This window comes from Dendrobates tinctorius, unplaced genomic scaffold, assembly GCF_039654945.1.
Source record: "Dendrobates tinctorius isolate UK_male_01 unplaced genomic scaffold, ASM3965494v1 ptg000046l, whole genome shotgun sequence".
Lineage (NCBI taxonomy): Eukaryota > Metazoa > Chordata > Amphibia > Anura > Dendrobatidae > Dendrobates > Dendrobates tinctorius.
The window spans coordinates 28,482,466-28,497,258 of record NW_027361714.1 but is presented as its reverse complement, the minus strand read 5'-3'; the positions used below and the strand labels follow the sequence as shown (position 1 = coordinate 28,497,258).

Here is a 14,793-nt window from a genome sequence, read left to right as displayed (position 1 = left end):
GAAAGGGACTGGAGGAGATGTGACGGAAATGGGTCACTGGTGCAAGTAGTTGGGCGAGAAGATGAAAGGAGCCTGCTTACTTCTTCTGTGACTGGTTCAAAATCATAGAGTGAGCTAGATGCAGTGGGGGAGGAAGGACAGTGCATAGTATGTGGTGATTGGGAGATAACTTCCTGTCGAATATGGTCAATTTTTTCTTTGAAGTAATTGGCCAGATCGTCAGCTCGGAGCTCCGTGGTTGGGGCCTGTACTCTTGGATTGAGTAGAGAATGAAAAGTGTCAAAGAGACGTTTCGGGTTATTGGACAGTGAGGTGATGAGGGTGTTGAAATAGGTTTGTTTGGAGAGGTGAAGGGCAGTGTTGTATGTTCTAAGCATAAACTTAAAATGGATGAAATCTTCGTGTAGATTGGATTTTTTCCACAGACGTTCGGCGCACCTGGAGCATTGCTGCAGGAAACGTGTTTGCACCGTGTGCCAGGGTTGTCGCCGTCTGCGTTGTGGTGTTCTATTTATAGGGGGTGCAAATTCATCCAGGGCACTTTGAAGTGTTTTAGTGTCATGCTTCAATGCAGAATCAGGACATGAGAGGGAGGAGATGGGGGCCAATGAAGACTGCAAGTTCTTCATAAGTTTCTGGGTGTTAATTGCCTGTATGTTTCTATAAACATAAATACACAGTGATTAAGGAAAATACCAATCATACAAATATGCTCACATAAACAGAGTAAAAAACACCAAGGAATGGAGGATGAGGGAAAAACCAAAGTAGGAGAAGGAGAGAATTTGCGCACAACCAAAACCAAAAAACAGTCTTGGATTAATCCACCAAATGCCTTCTCAAACAACAACTCTCCACCATCTCCTGAACAATGCAGCAGTGAAGCTAGCTTTGGCAATGCCTGCTTTCCGGAGTCTAGTTTGTATAGGAGTGGGAAGTGGCCAATAGTGAACAGTTGAGAACCTAAAGCCCCCGTCACACACAGCAGTCTCGCTAGCGAGATCGCTGCTGAGTCACATGTTTTGTGACTCAACAGCGATCTCACCAGCCGGGTATCGCTGATCGTCCTGGAATGGCCAAGACATTTTTTTTAATCGCTGGTCTCCCGCAGGCCAGCACGCATCGCTGCGTGTGGCAGGCGGGAGATCAGCGAGCTGGCGCTGGTAACTAAGGTACACATCGGGTTTCTATGCGCCACGCGGCATAGAAACCTGATGTGTACCTTAGTTACCCACTGTGTACCTTAGTTACCAACACGCTGGTGCAGGGAGCTTGTAACCAAGGTACACATCGGGTTTCTAAGTGCCGTGCGCCGCTTAGAAACCGGATGTGTTCCTTGGTTACCAGCTCCCTGCACCAGCGCGCTGGTAACTAAGGTACACAGTGGGTAACTAAGCGACTTGCGTCGCATGTTACCCGCGTGTCGCTGGTGCTGATCGCTGGTGAAGCTGCCTGTTTGGCAGCTCACCAGCGATCATGTAGCGACACACCAGCGATCCTGACAAGGTCATATAGTTGTCGGGATCGCTGGTGCGTCGCTATGTGTGACGGGGCCCTAAGGCTGGAGCTCTCAACTGAATTAGATTAACCCTTGCACTGCTATAAGAAACCTGCACCCTTTAATATGAAGGTGCAGTGCTTCTAATGAGTGCAGGGGTAGAAGAAATCAGACGGCGCGGTCTTCTGGCTCCTCTGTTTCGGTAAACCTGTGACCTGCTGCCCACACATTTGCCAGACAATTAGTAAACCTGCTTTGTAGACATCTACCTTCATGAGCTCTGTATAACCAAACTCACACCACTTAACAGCTTTCTATGTACAATGTGCGTAGACAGAAAGCTGCTTACAGTGGTGTTGGTGGGGTTATACAGAGCTCAGCATTCAGAGAACTGATAGATCTGTAGCAGAGAAAAAGTGATTTTATGAAAACTTCAGCAAGCAGCCCAGTAAGTGATGTGTTCCTGAAAACAGATTCTCTGTACCTACACCATTCTGCTGTCAGATTACATTGCAAAACTTGGTGATAAATGTGCTTTTAATTAGTGTACATTTTTTATTATTATTTTAATTATCAGCTGCATTGATTAAATTCAGTAGCCACCACTAGCTACAGTTAGGTCCATATATATTTGGACAGAGACAACATTTTTCTAATTTTGGTTCTAGACATTACCACAATGAATTTTAAACAAAACCAATCAAATGCAGTTAAAGTTCAGTGTTTCAGCTTTCATTTGAGGGTATCCACATTAAAATTGGATAAAGGGTTTAGGAGTCTCATCTCCTTAACATGTGCCACCCTGTTTTTAAAGGGACCAAAAGTAATTGGACAGATTAAATAATTGTAAATAAATTGTTCATTTCTAGTACTTGGTTGAAAACCCTTTGTTGGCAATGACTGCCTGAAGTCTTGAGCTCATGGACATCACCAGACGCTGTGTTTCCTCCTTTTTGATGCTCTGCCAGGCCTTCACTGCGGTGGTTTTCAGTTGCTGTTTGTTTGTGGGCCTTTCTGTCTGAACAATTGAAATGCATGCTCAATTGGGTTGAGATCAGGTGACTGACTTGGCCATTCTCCTGGGTTGCTTTGGCTTTATGTTTTGGGTCATTGTCCATCTAGTATGAAACTACGACCAATCAGTTTGGCTGCATTTGGCTGGATCTGAGCACACAGTATGGCTCTGAATACCTCAGAATTCATTTGGCTGCTTCTGTCCTGTGTCACATCATCAATAAACAATAGTGACCCAGTGCCACTGGCAGCCATGCATGCCCAAGCCATCACCCTGCCTCCGCCGTGTTTTACAGATGATGTGGTATGCTTTGGATCATGCGCTGTACCACGCCTTCGCCATACTTTTCTCTTTCCATCATTCTAGGTTGATCTTGGTTTCATCTGTCCAAAGATTGTTCTTCCAGAACTGTGCTGGCTTTTTTAGATGTTTTTTTAGCATAGTCCAGTCTAGCCTTTTTATTCTTGATGCTTATGAGTGGCTTGCACCGTGCAGTGAACCCTCTGTATTTACTTTCATGCAGTCTTCTCTTTATGGTAGATTTGGATATTGATACGCCTACCTCCTGGAGAGTGTTGTTCACTTGGTTGGCTGTTGTGAAGGGGTTTCTTTTCACCATGGAGATTATTCTGCGATCATCCACCACGGTTGTCTTTTGTGGGCGCCCAGGTCTTTTTGCATTGATGAGTTCACCAGTGCTTTCTTTCTTTCTCAGGATGTATCAAACTGTAAATTTTGCCACTCCTAATGTTGTAGGATGGGTTTTTTTTCGGTTTTTGCAGCTTAAGGATGGCTTGTTTCACCTGCATGGAGAGCTCCTTTGACTGCATGTTTCCTTCACAGCAAAACCTTCCAAATGCAAGCACCACACCTCAAATCAACTCCAGGCCTTTTATCTGCTTAATTGAGAATGACATAACGAAGGGATTGCCCACACCTGTCCATGAAATAGCCTTGGAGTCAATTGTCCAATTACTTTTGGTCCCTTTAAAAACAGGGTGGCACATGTTAAGGAGCTGAAACTCCTAAACCCTTCATCCAATTTTAATGTGGATACCCTCAAATGAAAACTGAAAGTCTGAACTTCAACGGCATCTGAATTGTTTTGTTTAAAATTCATTGTGGTAATGTTTAGAACCAAAATTAGAAAAATGTTGTCTCTGTCCAAATATATAAGGACCTAACTGTATATCCCTTGTAATAGCCCTGCTTCATACGTCCATCTACAGCTCTGGCAAAAATTAAGAGACAACCACATCAAAACCCTATCATGGGCATCCCATTCTCCAGACCTGAACCCCATTGAAAACCTCTGGAATGTAATCAAGAGGATGATGGATAATCAGAAACCATCAAACAAACTGCTTAAATTTTTGCGCCAGAAGCAGTGTGAAAGACTGGTGGAAAGCATGCCAAGACGCATGAAAGCTGTGATTAAAAATCATGGTTATTCCACAAAATATTGATTTCTGAACTCTTCCTGAGTTAAAACATTAGTATTGTTGTTTCTAAATGATTATGAACTTGTTTTGTTTGCATTAATTGAGGTCTGAAAGCACTGTTTTTTTTTTGCTTGGAAATTAGGACACATGTCAGACGTTTATAGACTAAAAGAACAATTTACATTTTACTCAAAAATGTAGCTATAAGGCCGGGATCACACATGCGAGAAGCACGGCCGAGTCTCTCATGTTAATACCAGACACTGCTGCCGGCATTCGGGACTGGAGCTTGCGGCTCCATGTATTGCTATGCGGCTGCACGCTCTGATCCGAGTGCAGGCAGCAGTGCTGGGTATTAAAATGCGAGACTCGGCCGTGTTTCTCGCATGTGTGGTCCCAGCCTAAAGAGAAAAATCAGACAAACTGAACATTCCGATGTGGTCTCTTAATTTTTGCCAGAACTGTTTATCCTGACTGCTATTTCATTAGGGTTAAAACGTGGAAACTTTGATGTGAAGATAAAGTAAATTCTGGTTTTAATCTTGATTTTCTGTGTTAAAGTGGTTGTCATTACTCTACCGTTCTACCATTTCATAATGTACCCGGTCTGTTGAACTTTCAGCACTGTGTGAATAATTTACGGCTTCTGTCCCTATATCAGATTCTACACACTTCCATTTATAAAAGTTAAGAAGCCTATACATATTACTGTTAGCCCTGCAGCATTTACATCAGTATGATGTCCTTTAAAATATTAACCAAAGTAATTAAAACTCTTTATTGAAAGTGATGCTTTGAATTACTGATTTGCTTTAGGCTGCGGTACCCTAATTAAATGACAGAAAAAGTTGTTGAAGGCATAATACCATCCTTGCTGTAGCTAGTGGTCGTTCAGTGAATTAAAGTAAATGAAATACCCTTTCCTTTAGAGTTGCCATAAATGAACATTTAATTAATGCAAATGACGGTAATCAACTAAATACCCTTCATGAATGGAAGGAGGTTGAGGCTGGAACCACTTTTGAATTGAAACCAGAGAAAATTAAAGAAAAAAAGTCCTCAATGGGGATTTACACATAGCCCCACCGATTTTGTGACGCTCAGCAATATTGCTAGCGATATTGCTATGTGATATACTTACCTCCGACCGGCTACCCCGCTGGTTATCGCTGATCGCGCGAGATCGTCCACGTCCATTTATTGTCGGGCGCTTCCTGCTGGCGCCGATGAGTGACGCGTGGACGCGGTCAGGATCGCCGCGTTTGAAAGGTAAGTAACAACCGCTGCTACGTCGCTGTGAGATCTGCCTGTGTGGCAGCTCACTAGCAACCGTTTAGTGATGCACCAGTGATCCTGACCGGGTCGGATCGTGGTCGGGATCGCTGGTGCATCGCTAAATGTAAAGGGGGCTTTACTTTCTTTCCTTTAAAAAAAACCAACTTATGCTTTAGATGTTAAGTGTCGCATCAAATCTGCATCAAAATGTTACAAAAATTGTAAATGTGATTCAAGTCTAAATGGTCTCTCCTACTAATAAACTGCATACATTTGCATCTGTAGGTAAGTGTCTTTTTCTTTGCCTAATGTCCCTTAAAATGTAATTTCTGTATAAGACTATCTTCTGGCCGTGTAAAGACCTGAAGAGATCTGGAAATGGTTTGACAACGAAAAAAAACTGATAACTTTAACTTATCATTTTGGACAATAAAGGGAAATTAAAAACTTGATAAATGTATCACTTGTGAAAATTTGCCAATAGCACAATGCATGAGTTTATAATAAAGACTATCCCTCCGTGTGTTGCGGCTGTTGAGCACCTGTGAGACATGCAACCACGGCGGCTCAAACATAGTATTCGAGGACACCGAAGATATTCTATTAGCATGCTCGGATAACACCTTATCCCGACACGCTTGCTCATCACGAAGTTTATTCCCTCCACATTCAAGATGTAGGGATGCAAGATTTGCCAGTCCAAGTTTAGTTTGCATTCACAAATCTGCTTCAGTCAATGTGATGCTCAGACTGTCCGTGGTCTGACTTGGACTTGACGGCTATATAGACTGATATGACTGTCTGGTTAGTCAGGAGACCTACTGACAGTCTGTGCACCGCTGTCTGTGTGAGGGACGGACATGGCTGTAGTCGTGGCCACTAACATCTGTAACAGGGTGCCCTTGCCTCCCATCACATAAACACGCTGCCCATCACTCAGCATACCTTCAGTGCCTTTCACCTCTCCATCAGGGTCCTCTGTACGTTTCTGGAGGACTTCAGGATCCACTTTAGAAATGACAGTCATAGTCCAGTTCAACTTTAAACGGAGCAATTTTACTGAGACTTGTACACAGCATATTCTTTCCAGCATCATCATCATCATCAGGGTTCACAACATGCAACTTCTCTTCTGTCCCTTTCCTTCTCTCTGTCACTAAAGCCCGCTTCCAGGGTGGACCGTGCCAAACAGTCCCACAGCATCTTGAGCACCCAGCCTCACTCTAGTTGGGTGTTCCCTCAGCCGTTTTGCCCCTGCTCTGAGGGCATCAGCCCAAGAGATAAGCTGCCACATGTTAAGTGATGTGCCCGTACTGCTTAGTCTTCACTAGCAACTGCAGTTCCACTTATACTGCGCTGCCAGTACTGCTGCTGTAGATCTGTAACAATTCTAGTCACGGATATTATATGCTGGGCCTTTGGCTTGAGCTGAACGTTGCTTGACACTGTGTTGTCCAGGGCCTAGCCAGCCCTCCTGAGCTAATGGGCGCCCTAGCCCTGACTGACTCCTATCAGGAAGACCTTCCTAACTTATCCCACCGTTTCCCTCCTATGTTTAACTATCTACACCCTGGATCCCTTGTGCCTACTATACTATGTACAGAACTATGGTCTCTGTGCCCCCATCTAGTGGCCAATCTGAGCTTTATACCCCCATCTAGTGGCCGACCTGGGGCAACTCACTTTCCCTACTTAACAGTGAATGTTCAAAACACAATTTAGTAAATACACAGCAGTAATGTGTCGGATTTTTTACCATCCACTGGGGTACCCACTGCCTGTAATGTGTTCTTTTAACAAAAGAAATAAAAGGAATAATTTTTATACTTGCCTACCTGCCTGAGATCACTAGAGATTACTGTGTTTTTGGAATTGTAAATACACAGTGCCATATGATATGATGGCTGCAATATAAGAAGAGGATAACATTTTTAATCAGAGTGCTTCCTTTTAGAACGGTTTGGTTTAGTCAAGTCTTTCATGTTTCATACCCCTGTGATGTACTTTTTGTTGAATTCCACCAAATAAGTTTTATGTCCACTGCAAGCCACAAAATGCTAGTGTGGTCAGAGAAGACAACATTTTTAAAGGGGTTGTCAAAGATTTCAATAAAACGTGGCGGCTGTTTTCCTTAACCGCACTACACCATGTAGCTCATCCGCAAAGCTTTAATGCTGCCAAACTCTGTTTACGGAAATTTTCAGGAGGAAATGTCATCGTTGCAATGCATCATTTCTAGTGATGAGCAAATGTGCTCCGATAAGGTGTTATCAGAGCATGCTCGGGTGCTAATTGAGTGTCTTGTGCATGCTCAAAAAATGTTAGAGTCCTCGTGGCTGTTTGACAGCTGCAACACATGCAGCGGCGGGGACTCGAGCATACTATTTGAGCACTCTCAAGACACTTTATTAGCACTTGAGCATGCTCTGATAACACCTTATCGGAGCACGTTCGCTCATCACTAATTATTTTACATTGCCAACTATTTCAGGTTACAGAGAAGATTATGTTTCTGATGAGGTACTATTAATGACCGGAGATAATTATACCACATACAGTATGTACTTTTCTGAGGCTTCAGAGTCTTTTCCATGTGGGTAAATATGTTGTGTTCTTCTGGTTAGCCCTTTTTATATTGCTTTACAGCTGTAAAATAACTTTCACAGCCCTATATACCTTATCTCCCAGTAGCAGATGTGCCCTGACTTCTGACAGTCTGATTAATGCTGTGATTCTCTCTTGATTAGACTCGAGTTCTCTCGGTGGATGACCTCTGTTCAGTTCTTGAAATTATTACTGGCAAGGATCGTGATCCAATAATTCTGCCCAGAAATCAACGTGTTATTGTCTTATGTGCAGAGATTGTGAGATAGAAACACAACATATATCTGTTTTTTTTTCAGAAGATAGTTGACGACCTCCAATGCCCATAGCGCCTCACTATGTCATACACAATCCTGAATGGCCTCGGGTTACATTTTTTACTTACGACGGTCTTAAGTATGCCACCATAACATGAAACCACAATTCTATCATTTGTGTCATCTGTGGTAATTGTCATTACCGAGAAGTGCAGCTCATCACCATGGGCATCTCACTGGTATAACACCAAACAATTAGTGGGGCGAGTAGAGCGGATCATGGCATGTGCTGATAGGCGGTCTAGAAGAGCCACTCTGCGTGGTAAAGTGCTTCATGTACAATTCTGCTTCACCCATGCTACATGTTTTAGCTTTTGAGTTAACATTTTGAGAATTTGGACCCTATTGCTAGTTTTCCATAGAGTTAGAATCTCTAGGTAAAATGGTTTGGCTGTAAGAAATTGATATTGTCACTTTAGAAATCACAGTATTTTTAACCCATTAAAAACCACTGATATGCTTTTTAGCGGCTTTCATTACTTAGCTGTAGTACTCAACTCCCTTTTTTATGGCTTTGAGGTTTAAGTGGGTAGTGCGTGAAGCAGTTGTGAGAACTGGCAAAAAAGCAGCAGATGTCAGCTTTGTATATGAACTGACACCCTATTCCTTCTAATGCAATTGTTTTTTTGTGCGGGGTTTCGGCCATTTATCACCTTAGATGTCACTGTCAATCACAATAGCGACATGTAGATAATTGACAGAGTGAGAGAGCTCCCTCTTCAACCAAATTAGGACCCTGTGTTCATGGGTCCTGAGAGCAGGGCTGTGGCGTTGGAGTTGGTGTCCATTTTGGTGGAGTTGGTATAAAATGGATGGGCTCTTACTCTTAAAATATATAATACATTGGGTACAGTACAAAGCAGGATGTGATGTAAATGTTTTCATAAGAATTTGGAAAGTTATGAAATGTCTTATAAATGTTAAATGTCCTGTTCCTGATCTAAGGATTTAGGCTTTTAGCTGAGATGAATCTGTGGTGCACTTTATGTACATGCTCAGTAGTGACCGGTGCTATGCAGTCATAACTGCGATGAATTTGTGCTGCCCTTTATGTACATGCTCAGTAGTGACCAGTGCTATGGAGTCATAGCTGAGATGAATCTGTGGTGCACTTTATGTACATGCTCAGTAGTGGCCGATGCTGTGGGGTTGTAGATGAGATGAATCTGTGCTGCCCTTTATGTACATGCTCAGTAGTGACCAGTGCTGTGGGGTTGTAGATGAGATGAATTTGTGATGCCCTTTATGTACATGCTCAGTAGTGGCCGGTGCTGTGGGGTCATAGCTGAGATGAATCTGTGGTGCACTTTATGTACATGCTCAGTAGTGACCAGTGCTGTGGGGACATAGCTGAGATGAATTTGTGCTGCCCTTTATGTACATGCTCAGTAGTGACCAGTGCTATGGAGTCATAGCTGAGATGAATCTGTGGTGCACTTTATGTACATGCTCAGTAGTGACCAGTGCTATGCAGTCATAACTGCGATGAATTTGTGCTGCCCTTTATGTACATGCTCAGTAGTGACCAGTGCTATGGAGTCATAGCTGAGATGAATCTGTGGTGCACTTTATGTACATGCTCAGTAGTGGCCGATGCTGTGGGGTTGTAGATGAGATGAATCTGTGCTGCCCTTTATGTACATGCTCAGTAGTGACCAGTGCTGTGGGGTTGTAGATGAGATGAATTTGTGATGCCCTTTATGTACATGCTCAGTAGTGGCCGGTGCTGTGGGGTTGTAGATAAGATGAATCTGTGCTGCCCTTTATGTACATGCTCAGTAGTGACCAGTGCTGTGGCGACATAGCTGAGATGAATTTGTGCTGCCCTTTATGTACATGCTCAGTAGTGACCAGTGCTATGGAGTCATAGCTGAGATGAATCTGTGGTGCACTTTATGTACATGCTCAGTAGTGACCAGTGCTATGCAGTCATAACTGCAATGAATTTGTGCTGCCCTTTATGTACATGCTCAGTAGTGACCAGTGCTATGGAGTCATAGCTGAGATGAATCTGTGGTGCACTTTATGTACATGCTCAGTAGTGGCCGATGCTGTGGGGTTGTAGATGAGATGAATCTGTGCTGCCCTTTATGTACATGCTCAGTAGTGACCAGTGCTGTGGGGTTGTAGATGAGATGAATTTGTGATGCCCTTTATGTACATGCTCAGTAGTGGCCGGTGCTGTGGGGTTGTAGATAAGATGAATCTGTGCTGCCCTTTATGTACATGCTCAGTAGTGACCAGTGCTGTGGCGACATAGCTGAGATGAATCTGTGGTGCACTTTATGTACATGCTCAGTAGTGACCAGTGCTGTGGCGACATAGCTGAGATGAATCTGTGGTGCACTTTATGTACATGCTCAGTAGTGACCAGTGCTGTGGGGACATAGCTGAGATGAATTTGTGCTGCCCTTTATGTACATGCTCAGTAGTGGCCAGTGCTGTGGAGTCATAGCTGAGATGAATCTGTGGTGCACTTTATGTACATGCTCAGTAGTGACCAGTGCTGTGGGGTTGTAGATGAGATGAATCTGTGCTGCCCTTTATGTACATGCTGAGTAGTGACCAGTGCTGTGGGGTTGTAGATGAGATGAATTTGTGATGCCCTTTATGTACATGCTCAGTAGTGACCAGTGCTGTGGAGTCGTAGATGAGATGAATTTGTGCTGCCCTTTATGTACATGCTCAGTAGTGACCAGTGCTGTGGAGTCGTAGATTAGATGAATTTGTGCTGCCCTTTATGTACATGCTCAGTAGTGACCGGTGCTGTGGGGTCGGTGGTGAGATGAATCTGTGCTGCCCTTTATGTACATGCTCAGTAGTGGCCAGTGCTGTGGAGTCATAGCAGAGATGAATCTGTGGTGCACTTTATGTACATGCTCAGTAGTGGCCGATGCTATGGGGTTGTAGATGAGATGAATCTGTGGTGCACTTTATGTACATGCTCAGTAGTGAGGCAGGGCTGTGAAGTCCAATGGAGGTTTGGCTTTCCGACTCCACAGCCAGTCTGAGAGTGCCGTGGCTTGCGGTGAATTAATGTCCTTGCTGTATGGGGGCTTGCTAGACGCTGCATTAAGCAGGGTCATAATCTGTGTCAATGTCAAACTGACAGGTCCCCTCATGCATTGCAGTGCGTGAATACAGTAGTGCATGAATATAGCAGTGCGTGAGATCAGCGATCAAACTGAAAAATATTTATGTCCCATAGTTGGACTAAGTAAAGATGCCAAAAAAAGTTAGCATTTGTAAAAATGTAAAGAAAAACCATACAAATGTATTTACTGTTTACTTTTGACTCTGCAAAAACTCTTACTGTTTCTCTTATTCATTCTCGTCTCGACTATTGTAACTCTCTTCTAATCGGTCTCCCTCTTACAAAACTCTCCCCTCTCCAATCTGTCTTGAATGCTGCAGCCAGGATCATATTCCTCACCAATCGTTACACCGATGCCTCTACCTTGTGCCAGTCATTACACTGGCTACCTATCCACTCCAGAATTCAGTATAAACTTATTACCCTCACCCACAAAGCCCTCCATGGCTCAGCACCACCCTACATCTCCTCCCTTGTTTCAGTATACCACCCTACCCGCGCCCTCCGTTCTGCTGATGACCTGAGGTTGGTATCCTCAATAGTCAGAACCTCCCACTCCCGTCTCCAAGACTTTACACGTGCCGCGCCAATTCTTTGGAATGCACTTCCCAGGTCAATACGATTAGTCCCCAATCCCCACAATTTTAAGCGTGTCCTGAAAACGCATTTATTCAGACTGGCCTATCGCCTCAACACATTAACCTAACCTATCCCTGTGTGGCAGAGCCAAAAGTTTTACCATAACCAGGTTCCCAGCATCATGTTCCCACATGCTTTATGCATCCATTAGCCCTCTGTGTCTGTACTGTTACACACTTAACATTATGGCTGGTCCATACAATCAGGGCAACTGTTACCACCCACCTTTCGTGTCTACCTCTTTCCTCATAGACTGTAAGCTTGCAAGCAGGGCCCTCACTCCTCTTGGTATTTGTTATAATCTACTGTATGTGATTATTGTTATGCTGTAATGTCTATTGTCTGTACAAATCCCCTCTGAAATGTAAAGTGCTGCGGAATATGTCGGCGCTATAAAAATAAAATTTATTATTATTATTATTATTATTACTGTTCCAACACTAAAAAAATTGCAACTTCTTTGTGAAAAGAAAAATATAAACAAACATGCACATAATTGGTATTGCCATGTTTTGGAAAGACTTGGACTATAAAGCAATAATTTGTCCTGCTGTGTTATATTGTGCAAAAGTGGTAAAACACCAAAAACCTTTATAAACCTTGTAGACCCGAAGAACAAAGCCGACTTGCTACTTAGGTTTCACTTCATAAATTTATGCCGTTCATAGTGCAACAAATCTGAAGTTGCTGGTGTTAGAAAAATCTGACTAAAAAGCAATAAAAAAAAAGTTATGTACTGCAAAATGGTATCAATATAGATGTAAACTCAACCCACAAAAAAAACTAGACCAAGCACATCTGACAGTCAAAGATGAAAAAAATTATCGCTCTCTGCATATAGCACTGAATAAAAAGCGGAGTTTGATACAAATTTGGTTTTGGTGTATAAAAATAGCAATACACACAAAATAATAAACCTAGTATTTAGATTCTGGTGTGCTGACTTATGATGAGCGAACGAGCACAGATAATGCGTTATCCAAGCATGCACAGGTGCTTACCGATTGTCTTTGGCGAGCTCGAAAATTATGTTCAAGTCCCCGTGGCTGCATGTCTCGCAGCTGTTGGCTGCAACACATGCAGTGTTTATTTGTTTGAAATATGCAACCTCATGGGCTCGAACATATTATTCGAGCACTCTGAAGTCACTTGGTTAGCCACCTGTGCATGCGCGGATAGCGCCTTATCCATGCTCGTTCGCTCATCACTAGTGCTGTCCCGATGTAAAAAGCTGTGTTACCACTTATATCACACTCTGAACAACATAAAAAAAAAAAAGAAAGCATGTTTTGAACTTCTGTTTATTTCTTCATTCTGCCACTCAAAAAAATTTAATTCCTTTTGCTCTGTGGTGAGCACTTCTGTCATGGCTTCTATCTAAATTCCCTAAAACCGGATCGAGACATTTTGGACTCTGTCTACCCTTTCTTCTAACGTTGTCCCACCTTGACCACAATTGTGTGCTTTCCTAAAAGACAGAATATTGCCATAAGAGTGTAGACTGAGTCCAAAGTGACTCCATCTGCCTCATTGTAGTAAATGCTTTTGCCGGGAATCTCATTTTTGTGGGGGATTCAGATGGAAACCACGAGGTACGTGCTCAGCATAGAGCACAGGATAAATGTTAATGGTCTTAGAAATTATAAAAAAAATTGTTATGAACCTCAAATGCTACCCATAAAAACTTCAACTCCTCCTATAAGTTAAAGATCCATTATTTGTCATAGGAAAAATAGGGTGTTTCCAGATTACTGGTAGCACAAAACCTCTGTAAGAGCAACGTTTTCTTTCCACCCCCCCTAATACAATCCAGTGAAATCTGCACTCCAAAATCCAAATGCCCCATCAGTGCTGAGCTCCTTATTGGGAAACAAACACTGACCTCAGGGAGACTAGTCAAAGAAAACACTGCGGCAGCCGGCAAAGGCGCTCAATCACAGTGAAATCCTAGGTGCATTGCTCCCTGGGAAATAAGAATATGCAAATAAAGTCTCAAACTCCTTATTGGGCCTAAACCTTTGTTACTGTCCCCATATTTCGCATTGCTGAAGTGGGAAGAACCTGTTTGGGTGTGTGTGTGTCTCCAGAAGCACAAGCTGGGCATAATGTTTTGGGCACTAAGCTGATATATTTGCAGTTTTCACTCTATAACATACACTGTCTGGTTTCTGGAAACTGCCTGTGTTCCAAAATAGTTTACAGCATTTGTAGATAAATTTGAGAGGTCTAGATTCCAAAATGGGTCACATTTTTTTCTGCTGTTTTGGCTCTTGAAGTTTTCTGCAAATTGTGCTTGCAAACTATTCCATCAAAAATCTGTGTTTGATAGATGAAATGGCGCGCCTTCCTTCTAAGCCCTTTGTTGACAACCAGTAGTTTCTGATGACATTTGGGGTATTGCCGTGTGCAAGGGAAAGTGCATAAGCTACTCCATTATAACATAGCTCAATGTTAGTGTGAGGCAGTTGTGGAAAAAAAAAATTACACCTATAGATGAATTCCTTGATCAGTGTTGTATCCAAAAGGAGGTCACCCACCCCCATTTTTTTTTCCTGTTCTGGATCCTCTATGACCAAAACCCAAATGGTGCTCCTTCCCTTGCAAGCCTTGCTATATGATCAAACAGTAATGCGCAATTGGTAGAAATTGTGTTACAAATTTTGGGGTCCATTTCCTGCTATTACCACTTGTAAGAATAAAAATTTTGAGGCTAAAGTAAAATTTTAGCAGAAAAAAAGTAATATTTAGTGTTCATGGCCTATTCTTCCAAAATTCTATGAAGTACCTGCGGGCTAAACTGCCTACTACACCCCTAGGTAAATTCCTTGAGTTATAAAGTTTCCTAAGTGGGCTCTCTTTTTGGCACCTCAGGAGATCTATAAATACAACATTGCGTTTGCAATCTATTC

The 14,793-nt window shown here is 42.8% G+C and overlaps 1 protein-coding gene across 13 annotated transcripts in view; it reads left to right on the top strand.

Moving 5' to 3' along the window:
* The window catches only part of PTPRK (protein tyrosine phosphatase receptor type K), a 445,942-nt gene that overhangs the window by 180,919 nt on the left and 250,230 nt on the right, over positions 1-14,793 (top strand). The window lies entirely within an intron of this gene.